The sequence below is a fragment of the Manis pentadactyla genome, chromosome 4 (genome assembly GCF_030020395.1).
Source record: "Manis pentadactyla isolate mManPen7 chromosome 4, mManPen7.hap1, whole genome shotgun sequence".
NCBI classification, from domain to species: domain Eukaryota; kingdom Metazoa; phylum Chordata; class Mammalia; order Pholidota; family Manidae; genus Manis; species Manis pentadactyla.
The window spans coordinates 6,487,819-6,495,935 of record NC_080022.1 but is presented as its reverse complement, the minus strand read 5'-3'; positions in this window follow the sequence as shown (position 1 = coordinate 6,495,935).

Genomic DNA, 8,117 nt, shown 5'->3' with positions numbered 1-8,117 from the left:
TATCTATTTGTCCAAACCCACAGACCTCACCAACACCAAATGTGAACACCAATGTAAACTATGGACATTGGGTGATTATGTGCCCAAGTAGATTCTTCCTAGGTAACAAATGGTCCCCTCAAGGGGGTACATGGGAAATCTCCGTACCTTCCACTCACTTCTGCTAAAACCTAAAGTCTTAATGAAATTAATTAATTAAAAATACATTGACTAGCTCCTAGAAACGGCATGCATCTTTTTCATATTAATTTTGCTATTAAGATGCAACATGCACAAACTTAAATAATTTAAAATAGCAGTGCCCTGTCCTGCTTCTTTGAGGTGGCCGCTTTGGAGGTTTTTAAAATTCCCTTGCGTTTGCCTCTGCATCTCTGAACTAGATGCTATGTGCTTATCTGTGGGAAATTGGAAGAAGCCTCTTCCTCCCATGCTGAGAAACCTTCCTGTCACCCTCCATTCCTCACGAGGTGTGGTGTGCCTCCCCCCTCCATCCTGTCTCCCCTGCTGACCCTTCAGCACCTCTTCCCTGACCTTCCCACCAGCCTCCTTGCTCTACTCAGGAAGGTCCTGCCACTTCCCCAAAGCTCAGTCTGACCAGGCACCCCCCGCCCCCACCTGAACTGCAGAGGCTGCTGGGAGCAGTCAAAGCCCTGGCTGCTCTCAGGCCTCCCCTGACCTGGTACCTGTCACTCCTCAGGGCCCTGGCCACTCTTTGTATCCCAGCAAACAACACTGTTCCATGCTGGTTGTGTGTGCTTTTTCCCAATGCCAACAAGCAATTCTCTGACACCAGCTGGGCGTCCTACCATTCAATTAGATTCTGACACTGTCTGCCTGGAGATAGTGTCAGATTCCACAGGCAAAGGGCTCAGTCCCAACCACCGCCTGGTCAGATGCCAGGTGAAAGGCAGGGGTTGTCACCTGTGCTTCTGATCGACTCTCTGTAGATGGGAGGGTCTCATGACTCCCTCTGTAGGTTCAGTAATTTGCTCGATCAGCTCACAGAACTCAGAGAAACGTTTGCTTATTAGATTACCAGTTTTATAAAAGTATGTAACTCAGGAACAGCCAGACAGAAGAGATGCATAGGGCAGTGTATGGGGAAAGGTGTCTACAAATGCCTCTCCCCCACCTGAACTTCTATGCATTCACCAACTTGGAAGCCTTCTGGACCCCAACCTTTTGGCTTTTTATGGAAGCTTCATTACAGCAGCATAACTGATTATATCACTGGCCATTGGTGGTTGAGTTCAATCCCACCCCTCTCCCTGGAGGCTGGTGGGCGGGATGGAAAGTTCCAACCCTCTAATCACGTGGTTGGTTCCCCTAGCAACCAGCCCTATCCTTAGCTTACCTAGGACTTTTCCAAAGGTCACCTTTACTATTCTTAACACTTAGGAAATTCCAAGGATTTTAGAATCTGGGTGCCAGGAATGAGATGAAGACCAATGTATATTTATTATAAATCACAGTATCACAGTGCTGCTCCATGCTGTCCCATGCTGTTCCCCCTCCCCGAAAGCCCTCTTTTCCCCTTGTTGCCCATGTCCTGCTTCTGCCCTTTACCGGCCGACACCCAACAAGGCACCTCCCTCTGTTCCACAGCCTCCTAAGCAGACCTCTGGGATGCCACGGTGTCCACAGGGCCAGAAGTCCCAGAGGCCACTCTCCCAGCCTGCTCCTCCGGAGCCTTCTGAGTTCCTGGCACAGAGAGGGACTCTATCAGGCCAGCCCAGCATATGCCGGGGGCTTTGGCCTTTCACATCCGAAAAGTCAGAAGCTTGGGGGAAGAGGAGATCCACTTTCCCAATGGAGCATATGGGTTCAAAAATAAAAACAAAAACCTCAGAGTCACTTATTGGAGCCAAGTCCAGGATCCAAGCTCCATGAAGAAAGGGCTTGCCTAATGGTATGGGGTCAGGACATGGTCAGTAGTAATAGCCAACATTTACCAGGTATGGGGCCGAATGACGTAGCCCTTCTCCGTGCAGAGCCTGGGTGCCTGCACTGGGCACAGGCCCAGAGAGCCAGCCCTGTCTATTGCTAAGACAAAGCCATGTGTTCTTGCCAGGGTGGGGGAAAGCGCCGAGACCGCCCTTAGGGGCTCAGAACGGGAGGGGCGATGTTGCCACAGTCAGGGATGTTTCTGAAGTGTGTTTAAGGCAGGGCCCTCAAAGCGCCGGGATCAGGCCAGGATCACAACACGGTTGCGAGTTCATGGGCATGGTAGATGGGGATTTGGAGGTGAAGAGTTTGAGGAGTTTGGGGTATAAACCATCAGCTGATGCCTTTTCTTGGGAGAGCTGTCCAGTGTTTCTGGGAAGTTCTTGGAGTGAACAATGAGGTTATTTGTGATTTCTTTCTCTCAGGGCCAGAGTGCCCTAGGCGTACAGGAGTGATGTTGGTGAGGACAGCTGTGTCTTCGTCCATGCTATGGCAGACAAGCCGTGTTCTAGGAGGGCATCAGGAGAAACAGGGGAGCCCACCAGCCAGGCTTGTGAGCCTCGAGACTATGGAAAGAGAGACAGGGGCCAACCACAGCTCCGCCACGTGCAATCACACCACTCCGGGCAAACAACTGTGACCTCTCGTCTCGGAACATGGTGGGGAAGATGAGACCAAAGTGGGCCCCAGCGCCTGGTACAGGGACTGAGCCGGAGAGCTCCGTAAAGCCGAGCTGTCCTTGTCAAGGCCCAGAGCCCTCCTCGCGTCACTCAAGAGGCCCTGGGGACTCTAACTCTGCCCCACCTCACACACTGGTCCCACCACCCTCCTTCCAGCGCCCCGGGCTCTGGCGGGGAAAAGCTAAACTTAATCTCACAGGGCAGCCCCTGCTAACATGCCTTCGGGGAATCTCCTGACCCTTGTGTCAGAGGTGGGAGTAGACCGTCCTTGCCTCTAATCCTTTCTGCAGCTTCTCTTCTCCCTGGCAGACTGCGAATCCCGGGGTCTGCTGGGCCCATTGCATCCGGGAGAGCATGGCAAATACCAGCAGAGAAAGCCTCCCTGCAGCCAGCATGTGTTCGCTCCCTGCCTCTTGCCCACCTCTTGTCTCAGCAGGCAGCGAGAGCCCAGAGTCGGGGCCAGCACTCAGTGCTGTCTGCAGTCGGCTGAGCGGCACCCACCTGAGCGATGAGAAGACCCCTGAGAACACTGCCGGGCTGGGGGTGAGTCTGCCCTGACTGGGCACAGAGGCAGGAGGCCTTGGGGCTGGCTGGCCAGGGAGGAATTGATGCCACATTCAGGAAAATCACAGAGCAGCGCTTCTCACTTGCAGGAGCTGGAACCATCTGGGGTTCTGGTTAAAATGCAGGTCCTGACTGAGCAAGTCTGGGGCAGATCCCTCCCCAGTCCGCTCGCCCCTTCCCCCTCACAGCCAGCAGCCTGCTTTCTGTCTCTATGGATTCACCTATTCTGGATTTCTCTTGTAAGCAGAATCACACTCTCTATGACCTTTTTATGCCTGGATCCTTTCACTTAGCATAATGTTTATGAGGTTAATGTAGCAGGTATCAATGCTTCATTCCTTTTTATAGCTGCATAATCCGTTGTGTGTATATATCACTATTTGTTTATCCATTCATCCATCCATGGACATTTGGGCTGATTTCACCTTCTGGCTGTTGTAAATAGTGTTGCTGTGTAGATGTGTGTGTGTATATATATATATATTTGCTTGCATACCTGTCTTTAATTCTCTCGGTATATACCTAAGACTAGAATTGCTGGGTTTACCTTTTTGAGGAACCATCAAATTTTGTTCCACAGTGGCTGCACCACTTTACATTCTCACCAGCAATACACAAGGGTTCCACTTTCTCTACGTTGTTGCCTACAGTGTGGATGAACCTTGAAGACAGCATGCTCAGTGAAATCAGTCAGTCACAAAAAGACAAATACTGTAGGATTCCACTTCATGAAGTGACTACAGTATCCAAATTAATAGAAACAGAAAGTAGATTGCTAGAGCTGGGGGCGGGGGCAGAAATCAGGAGTCGTTTAATGGATACACAGCCTTAGTTTCACAAGATGAGAAAGTTCTGGAGATGGCTTGCCCAAGTAAATATACTAAACACCACTGAACTGTACATTTTAAAATGGTAAATTGTTGTGTTTTTTACCATAGTTGAAAAAAAAAGGCTTGTCTATCCAGGGTAATGTGCAACCAACAGACGCCACCTAGGTCCCTGAGGAGCCTTGTGACCCTTAGAATGGTTTTCACACGTTCTGTCCGTGATTCCGGAGGGGCACACCCTTTCGTGCATGTGCACACCGATAGCAAGGTCAAATTCTGTTCTTGGTAAGAAAATAGAGGAACCTCATGTCTCTCAGTTTACTCACCAGGTGTGCTGGCCAGATCAGTAACCTCCCTACCTTGGGGGCAACTGATAGAATCTTGGACCACATCCAATAATGGCAGAGCACGCGGTTGGCCTGAGGACCAGACACATCTTCTCCCTCCTCCTTCACCCCGCAGAGTTGGGATTGGGATCGGATGGTCTGTGGGGTGTGTTGGCCCCACTGGGCCCTGGGCTTGGGGAGTCTCGTGTCAGCAGATCGGACACCGGGCTCCTCCCTTCCCTGCGTAGGGCGCTGGATCCCCGGGGGTGTGTTAATTACTCCTTCCTTGCCTAACCTGGAGCAGGGATGACTCAGAGCTCTGTTCCAGCCTTCCTGCCCCTCCCCCCAGTCAGGCACTCTGCAGACACCCTGCACCTTGGCAGCAGCCTCCTTTTGTACTTTCTGAGGCACCTGCGGGCATTTCTGCTATAACACATCATGCACCTTCCTAAAGAAACCCACATTCTACCATGTGGCACACAAAAATAATAGGGCGTAAAGAAGAAATTGAGATGGCCAACAGGCACGTGAAAAGATGCTCCACATCACTAATTATCAGGGAAATGCAAATTAAAACCACAGTGAGCTATCCCCTCACACCAGTTAGGCTGGCCAGCATAGAAAAGACTAGGAACAACAAATACTGGCGAGGATGTGGAGAAAGGGGAACCCTCCTACACTGCTGGTGGGAATGTAAAATAGTTCAACCATTGTGGAAAGCAGTATGGAGGTTCCTCAAAAACTCAAAATAGAAAAACCATTTGACCCAGGAATTCCACTCCTAGGAATTTACCGTAAGAATGTAGGATCCCAGTTTGAAAAAGACAGATGCACCCCTATGTTTATCACAACACTATTTACAATAGCCAAGAAATGGAAGCAACCTAAGTGTCCATCAGTAGATGAATGGATAAAGAAGATGTGGTACATATACACGATGGAATATTATTCAGCCATAAGAAGAAAACAAGTCCTACCATTTGCAACAACATGGATGGAGCTAGAGGGTATTATGCTCAGTGAAATAAGTCAGGTGAAGAAAGACAAGTACCAAATGATTTCACTCATCTGTGGAACATAAGAACAAAGAAAAAAACTGAAGGAACAAAACAGCAGCAAACTCACAGAACCCAAGAGTGGACTAACAGTTGTCAAGGGGAAAGGGACTGGGGAGGGTGGGTGGGGAGGGGTAAGGGGGAATAAGGGGCATTACAATTAGCAAACATAACATAGGGAGAGGCATGGGGAAGGCAGTATAGCACAGAGAAGACAAGTAGTGACTCTATAGCATCTTACTACGCTGACGGACAGTGACTGTAATGGGGTATGTGGTGGGGAAATCTAGTAATGGGGGGAATCTAGTAACCACAATGTTGCCCATGTGATTTTATATTAATAATACCAAAATTTTAAAAATTAATTAATTTTTAAAATGTAAAAAAAAAAAAACAGATTACACACTCCCTGTCTGCAAACAAATATGAGTAATAAAATTTCAACTTGTTTGAAAAAAAAAATAATAATAATAGGGGGTAAGAGAAAAATAGGACTGTTGCAGACATGCGAACCCCATGAAACTTTTTAGCCTGAAAACCAAAATGCAGTCCTGGTGAAAAGGGCAGACGGGTGAATCTCCCCCCGGGGTTCACACCTGAGGCGCAGGGCTTCGCGCTTTGTCCCCGAAGACGGGGGCTCTTCTGGCTGCTCATATCCAACTGAGAGCCGTTCCGTTAAAATTTACAATCTGATTTAGGCCATAATTAATTAAAACCAACAAATACATAGACATATGAAATGTCTTCACACCTTCTCTTCCCGTTTTCTGTCCCAACAGACTTGGCAGGCAAATGCTTGATGGTTATGTGGTGGGAATTAGGCTGGGCAGCAAGTGACAGAAAATGAAACAGATGAGGATTTTTCTTTCATGTTAGGTCCACGAGGAGGGATGGGGCGGGAATAGAACTTCGATGGTAAGTGACCTACACATCTTCCCTCATGCTGCTCTGTCCCTCAACCTCATGGTCCAAGCTGGTGGCAGCCATATTCCAGGCAGCAGGAAGGAGAGAAGGGCAAAGAAGAGAGCGAGGTTCCTGGCGGCCACCGCATGACACCTGTGCATACGGAACTTGGTACGTCTGCACCAGCTGCAACAGTGATGGGGAAAGGCAGTCTTTATTTGGGGCAGCCACAGGTCCTGCTCCTATTCCATTGAAGAGGGACTGAGCAAGGGATCTGAGGATGGGATGGGAGAGCCCCAGCAGTCTGGACAATACAGGCCCACGGCAAAACTTTAAAATCCCAGAACATTCCTAGCAGAGGGAAAACCAGCAGTGACCTGAAGTCCTGCTATCGTTGTCTGGTCCCAGAACAGCCCTCAGCTTTTCCAGCCTGCTTTGCGGTGCTAAGTCAACGCTGACCTTGCAATTTCTTGATGGCAGCGCCCTCACTTCTACCACAGGGCCTTGGCACATACTGTCCCCCGTCTGGAAGGCTCCCTTTGCCACCCCATCTCCACTGACTTTGCCTAGTAAACTCTTTTATCCTCCCTTCCCATCTCAGCTCAAACTCACTTTTTTAGGGGAGCCTTCCCTGCCCCCCATCTTTAAGAGCCCCTTTTGTAGTTGTGAATTCATCACTGTGCTTGACTAAATTCTGTTTCCTCAAAGTCTGAGCCACATGAGGCCAAAAGTACATTTATTCCTGCCCCTTCTTATATCCTAGTAGCAGGCTTGGTAGTTATAAAGGTAAACATATGCTAGGATTAAAACCACCCATAGTCTCATATCCCAGAGTAATCACTGTGCTCAGATTCTGGTTAAGCCTTGCAAAACCGTGTGCTAACATGTTTACATTTTGTGTTAGCAGGAACAATTTGGGAAATGAGATCTGGGACCCAAATCTTCACATAGAATCCTTGGCAGACGTTTTCTCCATTGCGAGAGGTTAGAGAGGCCCTCTGAGAAGAAGGAACACTGGCTTTGTCCCTCCGTGATAAAATCCTAATGCAATTTCCCTGTAATGACTCAAACTGTAAGGAAGGTGGAGAAGAGAAGGTGAGGAAAGCCTGGCCAGTCCCCAGGAGTGGCCCTGCAACTAACTGTCCAGTTTCCCTTTACTTTAAAAGGGACTCTCTGGCTCTCCTCAGAGGTGGTTTCAAAACATAAGTCAGTTTCTTGGAATTATTAGCACTTCTTCCTGCACGTGCCTCAGCCTGGTATCTGCACTGAGCTGAAAGGTCATTGGGCTAATCAGTGTTGTTTATCAGTGTCATTTTAAACCCTAAGGCAAACGCGGGCTTTAGTTGGCAGGCTCCCTTTCTAGGCCTGACAGGGCAGGGACAAAGCTGTGGGGACGGCAAGGCCCAGGGGGTGGGAATCGGAGGCCCCCTCCCCTTTCCAGCTCTGGCGGGCAGTAAATAAACATGGAAGTTCACAAACCAAAAGACCACTTGTGTTGAGTGAGCCCAGGCCACACACCTCAGGTCAGCCTGAGGCTGGGGCTTGGAAGGACCCCAGATAGGGACAGTCCCCAGGTCCAAGGGGTGGGCTATTCCCCGATCTGAGACCCCAATTCTCAGGAGCCCAAGGAGCCCCAGTGGGCCTGAGGGCAGCCTGAGACCCAGCGGCTGCTGTTGCTGCTCAGGAGCAGGAAGGACCCAGCAGGGGACAGTGAGGACGTGGGTAGGGACGGTCTCCCGGCTTTGGGCCCATTTCCAACTGTTCTAGGCCCCTCCGGAGCCTGATGGGGGGGAGTCTTGGATCCTACAGGCCTAATGG